Source organism: Lygodium microphyllum, chromosome 30 (genome assembly GCF_053477565.2).
Source record: "Lygodium microphyllum isolate KBCC chromosome 30, Lygodium_microphyllum_v1.1.10, whole genome shotgun sequence".
Lineage (NCBI taxonomy): Eukaryota > Viridiplantae > Streptophyta > Polypodiopsida > Schizaeales > Lygodiaceae > Lygodium > Lygodium microphyllum.
In genome coordinates, this window is record NC_141164.1 from 5673537 (window position 1) to 5689616 (window position 16080).

A 16080-nucleotide genomic window follows, 5' to 3' on the forward strand; every position below is an offset into this window, starting at 1 on the left:
GCACACGCACACGCACGCGCGCGCACACACACACACATGTCCCTATGCCTATACCTCTTCCCCCCTTCTTGATTGGATGATTCTATCCAGAATTACAGACCTAATGATTCCTGTTTTCCCCCATAATCTCTCACAAACTCTCTCCATAAAATTAGCCACTGCCTCATGCCACTTTGTAGATATAAAAGGATTGACTCATAGGAGGAAGTCTGAAGTTTGCATATGTTGTTCCTTCTAGTTTGCATATTGAGATTACATCAACAAGTTTGTCTTCATGATGACTCTCAAAAGAAGCATAAAAACAAGGCACAAAAGAATCCAAGCATGCATCATATTCTCATTTTTTCTGAAGAGAATAATACTAAGTTGTTGCAAAATCACTAAAATAATATCCCACATAAGGGGGAGGGGGACCACATCTATTAAAGTCAATGGTATGCTTTCAAGTGTTATGTACATGCATTTGTAAAGGGTAGGAATACTCAAAATTAAAGGCTAAAGGCCTTATAATATAAAATGTATCAAAGTTTCAAAGAAATAATAAAATAGAGGGGTGTGCTTTTTGGGGAAGAGGTGGGGTGGAGTGCACGAGTGGTTATGTGCCTCTTTCCCTTCCCTCTCTTCTCCAATCACATATTCTCCCTTCTTGGTGGTGCAAAAATTTGTTCTCTCTCCTCTCTCTTCTCTCCTCTGTCTTTTGTGCAAAAATTCACATTTTCCCTTTTGTTCTTGCATAATGGTTGAAGCTATGGATGAAGAGGATGAAGATGAAAAATCGGTTCATTATTAAAAAAGAGATTTATGGTTTCTTTTTAGTTTTGAGATTAATGACAGAGCCATACACATAGATTTTGTGTGCTTTGTCCCTAGTTTTGTGGTTGATTACATTCGTGGGAGGGTTGCTATCATTTTTGGTGCGCATCTGGGGAAGAAACTAATCTCAAATTTTGGCAAGCAACAACTCTTCTTGAAGGGCAGAGCATAAGAAAAAGCAAAGCCATATGATGCAGGAATCAAAGATGTTGCCAAAACCACAAGAAAACATGTTTTTGCAAGAGTGGGAGCATACAGAAAATAACTAACTTTGCTAGTGGAAGGGAAAATGAGGCACACAGATAGGCAGACAATATCAAAAGATAGGAAGTGAAGAGCTTTGGGGGATTTGATTTGAGAAAAAGAAGAAGAGGATGTTTCGACACTCATTCAAGCCCTTTTGATTCATAGGGGGTCTTAATTTTGGAGCAAACTCAAATCAATTGCCACTCTTATTTTGGTTGCCCTCAATCATGTAGAATTAAAGAAGGAAAAGAAGAGAAGGGCAAGCAAGGAAGAGATAAATTGATGTTCTTTAAAATTTCAGTTTGCCTTCCATAACTCTGTTTTCAACCTTTTGCATCCATAATCCTTCTCTAGGTGAACTACCTTCCCCAAGCCTTCCAATGGCTCTTCCTCCCAGCACGCATGCACCATGATTAGAGTGGAAGCAAAAGAAGGGGCGAAAGAAGAAGAAGCAGAGTGAGAAAGAGAGAGAGATGGATCGATATCAGCGCATTGAGAAGCCGTGCCCCTTGGGACGCCTATATTGGAGAATTAGATCTACATCACAACACCACCATTTCCTAAAGAGGAGAAGCAGGAAAAAGAATAATTGAAGAAGCAGATGGCACTCTCAGTCTCTCACAAAGAGAGTGAGAGGGAGGGATAGAGATCACCAGCCTCCCTTTCAAGTGGTAATTACCGCATATGATGGAAGACAGAAACTGTGATTTCCTAGCATATTGCGGAAGATCTCAGGGCATATAACCCCATTGTAGCGCAACAATAGAGGCAGTAGCAGTATATTCAGAAACGGATTATCTACTTCACAATGGGGAAAAGACATAATTTTTCATCTTCTCGCCTTTCACAAGAAGAAGAAGCACCACACAAACACAAATATACAGAGAGAGAATATGCAAGAGGTTGAGGATGATGAATTGCAGAATCGAGATGGCAATGAGCATGAGATTTCAGTCCTCTCTCAACTCCTTCACCGATCCAAATGGGCAACCCTAACTTCGCAGTGGCACCTATGGGCACCATGAGAAAGCTCTCTCTTCTTTGTTGTTGTTCTGCCTAATTATCCCGCAAAACCCAACAATCAGCAAGAAATCACATATCAAGGGAGAGAGAGAGAATGTCCTCAAGCAGCGGGAAGTACAAGGCACCATCATCGCTGAGCAACAAGGTGAAGGGGGAGGCACACCCTCGCGGTTACTGGTGGAGGCAGAGAGAGAAAGCAACAAACAACAACGAATGTAGACAAATAGAGAAGAAGAAGGAGGAGGAGGAGGAGGAGATCCAGCTACTTCTAGGTAATGGCCAAGCATCGCCACCAGCCAGCCGTTGGCACCTCAAAAACGCAGAAGAAGATGCAGAAGATTGGAGGAGGAGGAGGAAGCAAAGGGAAGAAAGAGGTCATTCCCATCCCGAACTGAAAATATAGAATGTAGAAAAAAGAAGAAGAATCACTCCTCTAGATCTTATCCTCTACTCGCCATGTCTCACGCCTTCTCCTCCACCTGGTGCTTCACCCACCTCAAGCATCTGCCAAAGATGTGGTACAAGCATTGCAGAGTCCTTCCTGTGGGGACGTTAAATCTATTAATATGCAAATTGAGGAGAGATATTGTGAGATAAGATTGAGGAAGAGCATGTCGTGATGGAGGCCATAGGTGAAGAAGAAAGGCAAGGCCTGACTGGGATGCCTAGCAACCATTGTTGGAATAGGAGTGAAAGTGATGATCTGGACGAGGTGGATGCCCTCGGGAATTGAAGGGGCAGAAGAAGGAGATGATGAATGGTGATACCAATAATCGATACATTTGCTTAAGGGAATCGCATTTGTGGAGGGATGCTCACAAAAGAAGAAGAAGCGGATGAGGTCGGCGGCTCATGCTTCCCTATTTGGTAGGACAGCCATTGCAACCATCCTCTGACGATGGCCATGGAAGTAGCATCCCTCCTTTCCCCTTTGCTTTTCCTCTCGACAATATCCTTCCTCCACCATGACTATCCACTCCCTAGCAATCTACCTCACCACAATGGCCTTCTCTTCATCATCGTCCTAAGCAATCCTCTCTTATGTCACCGCCTAATCTTCTCGGACTCCTCTTCCTCCTAGCCGAGATTTTCATCGCTTCATCCTCCAATTGCAGAACTACTCACATGTTTACACTTAGGGTTATCATAATTTTAAGAAAAAATCCATTAGCCAATATTAAATAAAAACTGCATGTGGCACTTGTTCCCCCATCTACTATGATCGTCATTAGATAGAGGTGGATTTTATTTTTTTAATCATATTTTTAACCTTTAAGGAAAAACAAATTTAACATAAGAGATTATTCTTATGTTCTACTTTGCTTATATAACATAATGAAAGCTTCATGTGACTAACCCTTAATAGCCTTGCCTCCTCTTTAACAACCTCTCCCATAGACCTCACATACTTCACATTACCATTTGCTTAACACGGTTTCAACCCCTCTTTCCTTCCCTTCTTAATCTTGATGTCCACATGGCCAACCCGCAATGTCCTTTTAAATGAAAAAAACAAAAAACACACAAATTTAAAGTGAGACATAACATTATCCAAGAAACAAAAAGCTAAAAACATCAAACCTAAGCACATATTCTAAAATTTTAAAACACACCCTTGTGATACCTATCACTAGCAATCACAATGCAAACCCTTTTGCAAGGGGATAACTAGCTAAAACAATTTTATGCTCGTAGCTAACAATGCTAACAAAACTTCAAGTGTGTTTGAAGCTCCATGATGGGAATCATTATTCATTCCCTATTGGTCCAAGGAGTTGTGCTCATGATCCCTTATTGCAAATAGAACCCTACCTTTTGGAGACTATAAAAGTTTTTCAATGTGGGAGGAAATGAAGGTAGGAGTTCCCTTACTCTAGTGGTCATGGTTTGGAGTCCCATACCCTACCATGGCTAGGACTTGTGATTGAAGTTGTTTTACTAACAATTTTGGAAGTGTTTTGTGTTAGACAGTGGTTCTTCTTTGACAAGGTTCGCGAGGACGCTTCATGTTTTAGTGTGGGAGGAATATGATGACACTCAAAAGAAGCATAAAAACAAGGCACAAAAGAATCCAAGCATGCATCATATTCTCATTTTTTCTGAAGAGAATAATACTAAGTTGTTGCAAAATCACTAAAATAATATCCCACATAAGGGGGAGGGGGACCACATCTATTAAAGTCAATGGTATGCTTTCAAGTGTTATGTACATGCATTTGTAAAGGGTAGGAATACTCAAAATTAAAGGCTAAAGGCCTTATAATATAAAATGTATCAAAGTTTCAAAGAAATAATAAAATACGAAGGGGTGTGCTTTTTGGGGAAGAGGTGGGGTGGAGTGCACGAGTGGTTATGTGCCTCTTTCCCTTCCCTCTCTTCTCCAATCACATATTCTCTCTTCCTGGTGGTGCAAAAATTTGTTCTCTCTCCTTTGTCTTTTGTGCAAAAATTCACATTTTCCCTTTTGTTCTTGCATAATGGTTGAAGCTATGGATGAAGAGGATGAAGATGACAAATCGGTTCATTATTAAAAAAGGGATTTATGGTTTCTTTTCAGTTTTGAGATTAATGGTAGAGCCATACACATAGATTTTTTGTGCTTTGTCCCTGGTTTTGTGGTTGATTATGTTCGTGGGAGGGTTGTTGTCAATTCATCAATGGCCTTGGTTTGTGCCTCAACATCACTCCAAGTTTCTTTTTGAGCTAATCTCTCTTCCTTTGTGATTATTTGTAAGTCACGCTTTGAAATTTGGGGCAAAAATATTAGGCATGATCTTTAATGGCTTGAGCAAAGTCATGAAAATATCTGTAAAAATCATGCATAATTGGTTGATCATATCTCTAAAGAACATGCATGTCATGCAATATTCTAGCATAACAAATAATTAGCCCCTTCTTTGGATATGGTAGAGCACGAGGATGTATCACTGGCAACATTATCTATAGTTTTGACAATCTATAGAAGTTCTGATGGTAATAATAATATGTAGAAATTGTATTTTGTAGAGAGTAATCAAATAATCCTAACATTTCTAGCAAAAATATAATGGCTATGAGAAATAGGAATCTTCATTACTAGAAGTTATTAGGAGCATGGTAGCATTGCCTAAACATGAAACAAACTAGTTGAATTGAATGATCGATAGACTACCACTGATAACTTTGAGTATGATAGCTTATCTTTCCTTGAATTAACCTTTATTCCATTAATTAGTTTTGCACCATAACAAGTGTGACCATAATTAATCATTGCCTTTTGTAGTGTACATATGCCCTTGCTCAATCAATACATAATAATATCACCTAATGGATGTTATGTAATATGTCATTGAACCTATCACATATTAAAGCTCTACATCTTTATGATTATTTAGTGATGTGAGGTATGCTATTAGTTTATTTTCATATATTTGCTTGAAATCAGTTTAACATAGGATGGTCAAGCAATTTGGACCAAGATAATGTTCCCTTATTTGAAATCATATATGTTGAAACCCCCATATTTTTGTAGCACATTGATCATACAGAATTGAACATGGCCATGGATTTACTCTTAATTGCTGAAACATGTCATGAATAATTGTACATGGTCATGTAGAATTGTACAGGGCCTATGAACATATCAAAGATTAAAGACCTTCATCTTGAACACTCTGTGTTAGGTCTGAAATTGTGATCCCTATAGAAGATTGATTGCAAAAATTCTCCTGAGCAGAATACTAGATTGATGGGGACTAGAATCCCCTTGTGATAGGGTAAATAGAATCATTTGGCATTAGGCTTGTAGTAAAGTTGTCCTTATGTCATACAATATGCATGTAACTCATTACTTAGTTGGCATTAGGATATCGAGATATCTTTGGAGTAGACATATTTCCTACATATGAGGTAAGGAATCCCCCCAATCTCTTTTGGATTGAAAAAAAAGAAAAGAAAATCGAAAAAGGAAGTGTAAGCACCTGCCTCTTGCTTATAGTACAATTGTCCTTATGTCATACAATATGCATGTAACTCATTACCCATATTAGAGAACTAACTGATGCATAATTGTACATGGTCTCTGAACTTGTCATAAATTAGAACTCTACATCCCTGACACTTTGTGTTAGATTTGAAATTGTGAATCATATAGTAGAATAATTGCAAAATTTGTCTCCTCTAGAGAACCCTAAATTAGTGTTGGCTATAAACCCCCTATGATACATTAACCTATCATAGATTAAAACTCTACACTTTATGTTAGATCTAAAATTGTGGCTTCTATATAGTAGATGGAACGTGCCCGTTCCTCAAATCACGGGACACGTCTTAGTAGCCCATCGAGAGGGTTATCTAGAAGATGCTGCCCGGCACTCCCAAGGAATGACACGGGTTTTGCCAACTAGGGTCTCTCAAGTCTGCCCCGCAACAGAACTTATCCGGCCATTCCCACTAGGATCGACTTGACGATCGGGGTCCTGGCCAACATTGTCTAAGGACATCATCCGACCTTTCCCAACATTCCACGTTAACATTTCCTTTGAGAAAAGCTCTCGGCTAACCGAGACCACTCTTCCGTAGGATAGACCCAATTGCTCACATCCACCACGCTTCCCTCGAGGGTTGTCTTAGTTATCTAATTACCTACCACATTATGTTTGACATAAAAAGGCAGCTTCCTTAATTAACCCATTAATCATAGGTTCCTTTACGTAATTTAGGCCATAGACACGAAGACAAGATAAAACAAGATCAAACACTTCCTTAACTTATCTTCGGATTAATGTGTGTCTCCTGCCCATACAAGAAAATTAAGTGCTCCTTTTTGCCTCCGCAGAAAAATCCTTCCGTCTTCTGGCAATAAAACCCGAAGGTTTATCCTTCCAAGATTGCGCCTTGTAACTAGGATCAAGACCTCAAGATCCCATCTCAAGTCACGTAGAACACTTGTGTAGGGCCCAGAGGCATTAGGATTTACAGCCAGAGCCCCCACTGGCATCCAAGCATCCTCCTACGCCAAGTGATTTCCACGGAGAGACCTCTGGCGGCGGGTTCGGTCCACATTCCTGGCATGGATTCATAACCCCCTTGGTTAGGGTTTGACAGCTCATGAGGGGTAGCTAGCGCCATCCTTCCTTAATTATCCCTTTAGGAAATCAACCATAGCTTAAGCAACCATCATAATAACAATTGCTAGGGAAAACATCCCTTTTGTTTCCATGGAAATCAGTCATCTCAGACTCAACCATGAAATCATCAAACACTCCCCACTTGGATTAACATCCAAAACTACATTAACAAACAATTGAATGCACAACCTCTTGCTTCAAGGCATCACGATCCCATTGCATGCACAATCAGAATTTTAAATGGATGTATCAAAACACTTGCTTAAGGGATTTATAACCTTTTCAAACCGCCAAGCATAACTTGGGTTTACAATCCATTTAGGGTTAGGTCACCAGCCTTAATTAGGCTAGGAGCATATCCATTTGCGACAATCTACAGCAAGAGCGATAAAACAATCCGCAGGCAACTATACTTATTCCTAATGCACTGGATCTCATGAAGGTCTAGGTCTCTATTCATAGGAACTATCATTTCATGTGTTTCTTTAAATCATGTTTGCGAAACATGAATTCTAAATGACTATTCATGCACTGAACTGGGTTAAAAGCTATTATTTTATGTGAAATAATGCGAAGGCCTTATCATTTTATGTGCGTAAAAGCTATCATTTCATGCATATAATCTTATGCGAATTCCATACTTTGCCATTTCACGCATGCAACTTAGTTCTTAGAGCAAATAAAAAACCCTAAGACTCATTCTTGTTCCATGCACATCACCAACCCTTTCATCTCTTCCACGAGAAATAATACCTAATTAATTGTAAAACTTAGAACCTGGGTTTGATTCGTGTTCGTTGCGTTGGTTGCTCCGCTCACCACTCCAACATTACCGGTAGCTTGGGCGCCTACGCTTCCCGTGACTTTCTTCTTAGGAGACATTCACCTCGTGGAGATTGGGCAGTCCAGACCTCGACGGATTTCAGGACGACAGGTTCGGTAGGAAAGATCACTGGATGGGGGTCCTTCACCAGGGGGGAAAGGTTTGAGTGTGGCTCCTTGAAGTTACTCACTAGCTCCCACTCCCTCTCTTTCTCCCTTCTCTCTCTCTCCTCTTCTTCTTCTTCTTCTCCCTTCTCTCTCTCCTTCTCTCCCTTTTCTCTCTCTTCCCTCTTCTTCTCCTTCTTCTTTTCCTTCTCTCTTCTCTCTGTCCTTCTCTCCCTCTTCTCTCTCTTCCCTCTTCTTCTCCTTCTTCTTTTCCTTCTCTCTTCTCTCTCTCCTTACCCCTTCTTCTTCTCCTTCTCTTCTTCTCTCCCTCTTCTCTCTCTTCCCTCTTCTTCCCCTTCTTCTTCTTCTCCTTCTCTCTTCTCTCTCTTCTCTCCCTCTTCTCTCTCTTCCCTCTTCTCTCTTCTCTCCCTCTTCTTCCCTTCTCTTCCCTCCTTCTCCTTCTCTCCCTCTTCTTCCCTTCTCTTCCCCATCATTCTTTCTCTTCTCTCCCTCTCCTTCTCTCCCTCTTCTTCCCTTCTCTTCCCCACTCCTTCTTCTACCTCTTCTTCTTCTTCTCCTTCCCACTCTCTCTCCTTCTCCTTCTCTCTCTTTCTTCCTCTTCTTATCTCTCTCCCTCCTTCTTCCACGAGAAATAGGGCGTCATCTGTCACTGTTGGGGGCCACTGGACAGAATGATGGCAGGGGGGTGGCGTCTATAGCAACCGGGGGGGAGGGGGGGTCTTGTCAACAAGGAGGAGGAGGGGTTGCCTTTTAAAGGGGGGCATAGCTGTATGCCGCCACCTGGGCGGCATGCACCCCCCTTTCCCTACTTCACTCCCTCTCTCTCTCTCCCCGACGTACTGTCGGGGGGGGGGGGGGGGGGGGGGAGGGAGAGGGAAAATTTTTTTGAAAGAAAAATAAAGAAAGGGGGGGTTCCTATGGGGCACGAGGATATTACATCCTCTCCCCCTTAGAGGAATCGAGATGTCCTCATCTCAAATGCGTTTAGGGTTCATTGATAACCAATTATCATTGGGTTCTAAAACGTGTGGGTTAGGACCCATCACGCTTTCGCTGTGCAACTGTGATTACTCAAATTCTCATCTTAAAATAACAACTTGCCATAACTCATAGGGTTCAATAGGATTTATTCCATGTACAAGACTCATTACCTCAAGAGGATCTTCCTAGGACATCTAGTCATCCTCAAAGGTTACAATAGGCTCCAAGCCTTCATCATCATGTGGTTCATAATATGAGCCAAAAGTAAAGTTTAGACGGCTTCATTTGACCTCACGTTCCTGATTCTCAGGGTCCAACTTAGGACAATCTGTTTGGATGTGTCCTAGTTTATTGCAATGGAAATATCGGTGGTTGGGGCATCTCTTACGGATGTGTCCTATCTCACCACACTTGTGGCACCTCTTGTCTTGATCTCGTGAGTCATCTTCATCATAGTTGCCTGATTTAAGTTCTTGGAAGATTCGATTCTCTTGGAGTAATGTGTCTTGCAAGTCCGTTGGGTGCATTGATTCCAATCGAGTGTTTATGGGTGGATTCAACCCAGCACAGAACTTTGACACCTGTTGTGTCATATCCATTGGGGACGCGTACTTTAGGAGAGAAATGAACCTTGAATAATATGCTTCAAGGGATAATCCTAGCTGCTTTAAGTCATAGAATCCATTCCTCTTTTGTGTGCGGTAGGCAGGTGGCAGATACCTCCCTCGCACAACTTCCTTAAGCTTATTCCAAGTGACTGTCCCCTCCGAGATCGCTTGGTCTCTACACCACTATTTCCACCAAAGTCTCGCTTCACCTATAAGCTTAAGTTTGGCAAGTATGGCTTGGTTAGTAGGGGTAGTTCCTGCTGCCTCAAAATAGTCCTCCAAGGACTCAATCCGGATCTCGGCGTCAGCTTGAACAGTCCTTCCCTTGCCATCAAACTCGGGTGGCTTAATTTGCTTGAGAAGGAACTTCTTCTCTTGCATATCAGCATTCGTGGGTGCAAAAGGTGCCTAACGATCAAGCCATACCACTTAGGTTATTTCTGTTTAGGATATGTCTATGAACCGAACATTAATCAATCATGTTTTATTATGAAGTTTTGCTCTGATACCAACTGTAGCATGCCCGCTCCTTAAATCGCAAGACACGTCTTAGCAGCCCATCGAGAGGGTTATCTAGAAGATGCCGCCCGGCACTCCCAAGGAATGACACAGGTTTTTCCAACTAGGGTCTCTCGAGTCTGCCCCGCAACGGAACTTATCCGTTCCCACTAGGATCGACCTGAAGAGCGGGGTCCTGGCCAACATTGTCTAAGGACATCATCCGACCTTTCCTAACATTCCTCGTTAACATTTCCTTTGAGGAAAGCTCTTGGCTAACCGAGACCACCCTTCCATAGGATAGACCCAATTGATCACATCCACCATGCTTCCCTCGAGGGTTGTCTTAGTTATCTAATTACCTACCACATTATGTTTGACATAAAAAGGCAGCTTCCTTAATTAACCCGTTAATCACAGGTTCCTTTACATAATTTAGGCCACAGACACGTAGACAAGATAAAACAAGATCAAACGCTTCCTTAACTTATCTTTGGATTAATGTGTGTCTCCTGCCCATACAGGAGAATTAAATGCTCCTTTTTGCCTCCGCAAAAAAATCCTTCCGTCTTCCGGCAATAAAACCCGAAGGTTTATCCTTCCAAGATTTCGCATTGTAACTAGTATCAAGACCTCAAGATCCCATCTCAAGTTAAGTAGAACACTTGTGTAGGGCCCAAAGGCATTGGGATTTATGGCCAGAGCCCCCACTGGAACCCAAGCGTCCTCCTACGCCAAGTGATTTCCATGGAGAGACCTCTCACAGCGGGTTCGGTCCACATTCCCGGCGTGGATTCATAACCCCCTTGGTTAAGGTTTGGCAGCTCGCGGGGGGGGGGGGGGGGGGGGGGGGGGGGGGGGGGGGTAGCTAGCGCTATCCTTCCTTAATTATCCCTTTAGGAAATCAACCATAGCTAAAGCAACCAACATAATAACAATTGTTAGGGAAAACATCCCTTTTGTTTCCATGGCAATCAGTCATCTAAGACCTGGCCATGAAATCATCAAACACTCCCCACTTGGGTTAACATTCAAAACCACATTAACAAACAATTGAATGCACAACCTCTTGCTTCAAGGCATCGCAATCCCATTGCATGCACAATCAGAATTTTAACTAGATGTATCAAAACACTTGCTTAAGGGATTTATAACCTTTTCAAACCACCAAGCATAACTTGGGTTAACAATCCATTTAGGGTTAGGTCACCATGTTCAATTAGGCTAGGAGCGTATCCATTTGCGACAGTCTACGGCAAGACCGATAAAACAATCCGCAGGCAAATATACTTATTCCTAATGCACTGGATCTCATGAAGGTCTAGGTCTCTATTCATCGGAACTATCATTTCATGTGTTTCTTTAAATCATGTTTGCGAAACATGAATTCTAAATGACTATTCATGCACTAAACTAGGTTAAAAGCTATTATTTTATGTGGAATAATGCAAAGGCCTTATCATTTTATGTGTATAAAAGCTATCATTTCATGCATATAATCTTATGTAAGTTCCATACTCTATCGTTTCACGCATGCAACTTAGTGATTAGAGCAAACAAAAAACCCTAAGACTCGTTCTTGTTCCATGCACGTCACCAACCCTTTCATCTCTTCCACAAGAAATAATACCTAATTAATTTTAAAACTTAGAACCTGGGTTTGATTCGTGTTCATTGCGTTGGTCGCTCCGCTCACCACTCCAACATTACCGGTAGCTTGGGCGCCTACGCTTCCCATGACTTTCTTCTTGGGAGCCATTCACCTTGTGGAGATTGAGCAGTCTGGACCTCGATGGATTTCAGGACGACAGGTTCAGTAGGAAAGATCGCTGGATGGGGGTCCTTTGCCGGGGGGGAAGGTTTGAGTGTTGCTCCTTGAAGTTACTCACTAGCTCCCACTCCCTCTCTTTCTCCCTTCTCTCTCTCTCCTCTTCTTCTTCTTCTTCTCCCTTCTCTCTCTCCTTCTCTCCCTCTTCTCTCTCTTCCCTCTTCCTCTCCTTCTTCTTTTCCTTCTCTCTTCTCTCTCCTTACCCCTTCTTCTCCTTCTCTTCTTCACTCCCTCTTCTCTCTCTTCCCTCTTCTTCCCCTTCTTCTTCTTCTCCTTCTCTCTTCTCTCCCTCTTCTTCCCTTCTCTTCCCCACTCCTTCTTCTTTCCTTCTCTTCCCTCCTTCTCCTTCCCTCCCTCTTCTTCCCCCTCCTTCTTTCTCTTCTCTCCTTCTCCTTCTCTCCCTCTTCTTCCCTTCTCTTCCCCACTCCTTCTTCTACCTCTTCTTCTTCTTCTCCTTCCCACTCGCTCTCCTTCTCCTTCTCTCTCTTTCTTTCTCCTCTTCTCTCTCTCCCTCCTTCTTCCACGAGAAATAGGGCGTCGTCTTGCTGATGGGGGCCGCTGGACAGAATGATGACAGGGGGTGGTGTCTGCAGCAACAGGGGGTCTTGTCGATGAGGAGGAGGGGTGGCCTTTTAAAGGGGGGCGCAACTGTATGCCGCCACTTGGGCAGCATGCACCCCCCTTTCCCTACTTCACTCCCTCTCTCTCTCTCTCCTCAACGTACTATCGAGGGGGAGGGAGAGGGAAAAAATTTTTGAAAGAAAAATAAAGAAAGGGGGGTTCCTATGGGGCACGGGGATATTACAGTAGACTAATTTTAGAATTTTACTCCTAGATAGAACCCTAAATTGGTGTTGCCTATAATCCCTATGTCATAGTGTAAATTGACTTAGATGAATGTGAATATGACTCCTGGATGGAACCCTAAATTGATGTTGCTTGTAATCCCCCTCCACTCATTGAATAAACTAGAATGGAAAAATGGTAACTATTTAAGAAGTTTCTTTTATAAGTCTTGTAGTAAATTTTATAAGCTGTATATTGTGATTAGTAGGGTTGTCTATACTGTACATAAGTAGTATGTATCGAATGCATAATGAAATTGTAGAAAATGATGAGCTTTCATGATGGTATGATGAACTAGGGACATTTCTTGAAAAAACAGGAAATCAACCTATAAGTAGACCTAAAATTTGATTTACTGCAGAATTAATCGATACCTTCATGCAGCGGTAAGCATGGTGTGGGCCTAAAAGAAGTTGTTTTTCTTGAGTAGGAGTACAAATTAAGGTAAATATAATTTGTAACATATAATGAAGGATATAGTTTCTCATTGATTTAAGAATAAATATGAATTGATGATTGGTAATTTTCTGCTCTAAGGTAGAACTTCTCAATCCTTTAAGTGAACATGGGCTTAATATAAGAATTTGTCCAATCTCAGGTAGCACATCATAACTTTATAGTGAGTTTATGGGATGTATACTCTAGTTAAATACTATTGTCCATGCTAAGCATTATCAGTATGTATTAACTACATAGGGAGTATTGCAAAAAATAATGTGCTTGATCTAAAGTGTAACATGTATGAGTAGCACTTGGTAATTTAAAGCATCATCTACAAAAAAGGAGTAAACAATAGTTGTATTTTGTGTTGTGTGTGTTTTCAATTTTCGTTTCGAGTTTTTTTTGTTAGTTTTTTTTAAATGATTTTTAATAAATTTAACCAACAAGAACTCCAAGATTACTCATATACATCATACACCTCAAGACATGGAAATGATGAAATAAAGATCAACCCTCACATAGAAAACCTCAATCATAGCCTCTTGTAACTCAAAAATAGGGTACAACTCCACAACTTTTATATTGGTAAAGATCAATGGTACACAATGTATAAGGGAGTTTTTATATCACAATTCACGTGTTGATGAATTTGATATCTACCACACCTCGAGATGATAACTCTTTTGCATGGTCGTGTCTTTGAAAAATATGAAACAAAGAAACTCTCCATAGTTGAGATGATAACACCTTCATACTTGAAATACTTGTTTAGGAACATGAAGATTTCTACATATTTTTTGTTCTAAAATTTTTGGGCTTTTGTTCAAGTTATTTGTTGTTTTTTTTCCAATTTATGAATTGTATGTGATTTCAAAAAAATTATATTAAAAATCCTGTGAATTATGGATAATGTGGCATCTACTTGAACAAACTTGTGCACATGGACAGAAGTGTCGTGGCATGGTCAAGCCCCACAAACATCCCATGTGTGAATAGTAAGGAAAAAGCCATGAGCACGGTCACCAAAGAAAAGTTGCACATGAACAACCTCTACCACATTCATCAAGTGTTGACACAAGCTCGTGATGCACATGAATACATGACAAGGAGATAGACACAGGAAATGTTAGCCACCCGCATGTAAATAGTGTTGATTAGGTGTGACAGTTTGATAGGGGAGTGGGGATGAAGGGGATTTCCATGGGTGTTGAGTGCAATTCGGTGCTTTGCCATTACCTGGGGGAAGGGGAACCAATATGAGGTTGTGGGTTGAAAATTTTGATTGTGGTGGTTTGTTGGGGGTGTTGGTGATAAAGGTGGTGTGCCTTGTGAAGGGGGGAGTGGGGGCATATAGGAGGTGGGTTTTCGGGTGGGTGGGGGTGGTTTTGGGGGGGTGAGCATGGTGTCGGGTGGGGGAGGTGGGGGGGTGTGGATGACAAGCAGATGGGAAGGAGGAGAGGGGGTAGGAGGAAAGAGTAGAGGGAGGAGTTAGAGGAGGAGTGGGTGGAGTAGTGGTGTGGGCACCAATTTGGAGGCAGCATGTACAATGCTACTTTGGGGAGGAGTAGGTAGGCTAGAGGCAGCGATACTAGCACGCACGGCGGCAAGGCAACCATGTCGAAGAGGGGAGAGAGGAGGGGAGTTAGGAGGTGACATAGGAGGAGGAGGAGGAAGGGGAAGGAAGAGGGAAGATGGAGTGGTGGGAGGAGGAGGAGGAGGAGGAGGAGGAGGAGGAGGAGGAGGAGGAGGAGGAGGAGGAGGAGGAGGAGGAAAGGGGGGGAGGGATAGGAGAAGGGGAGGGCAATGGGGGAAGGAGGGTGAAGTCGAGAGAGGAATGTAGGAGTAGCGAGGGGTGAGGAGAGAGAAAGAGAAAGAAAGAACAAAAAGAAAGAGAGAGGGAGAGGAGAGGGGATGTGACGGTTGGAGGGAAGGAAATAAATTATTTAAAAGAAGATTTCAAATTAAAGATTAATGAAAGTGTGTGTGTGTGTGTGTGTGTGTGTGTGTGTGTGTGTGTGTGTGTGTGTGTGTGTGTGTGTGTGTGTGTGTGTGTGTGTGTGTGTGTGTGTGTGTGTGTGTGTGTGTGTGTGTGTGTGTGTGTGTGTGTGTGTGTGTGTGTGTGTGTGTGTGTGTGTGTGTGTGTGTGTGTGTGTGTGTGTGTGTGTGTGTGTGTGTGTGTGTGTGTGTGTGTGTGTGTGTGTGTGTGTGTGTGTGTGTGTGTGTGTGTGTGTGTGTGTGTGTGTGTTGGATTAATGTTTGGTTCCCCCTCACATGTGGGTCCATCCTACATGGGGATGGCTTGTAGGTGGGGGTAAAAACAAGTTTAGTGGTGGAGGTGAAAATGATGTTGGGGGCATCAGCCAAATGAGAACAAGGCATTATAAGCAACAAAAAACATCATAGTATTAAAAACTGAGAAATACCAACATTCACACAGAAATGCAACAAAAGGAAAACTTGCAAAATGAGTCAAAAATTAATTACAAAAAATATGTACGTCGGATGATAGTGGCAAAAAGAAGGAAAAGAGAGTAGGTCAATTATGTGAATAACTTGAGTACCTCAAGTTCCACTTTTGGAATCAAAAAGGCATGTTCACATTGAAAATAGATGAAAAATACTCGAAAAACATGCAAATTTTAGTCAAATTTTAATAATGGAAAATTCGTTAATCGAATTGGAGTGAACTAAACAGAAAAATGTTTAGGTTGAAGAACCAAATAGGAATGGCTAGTCAAAA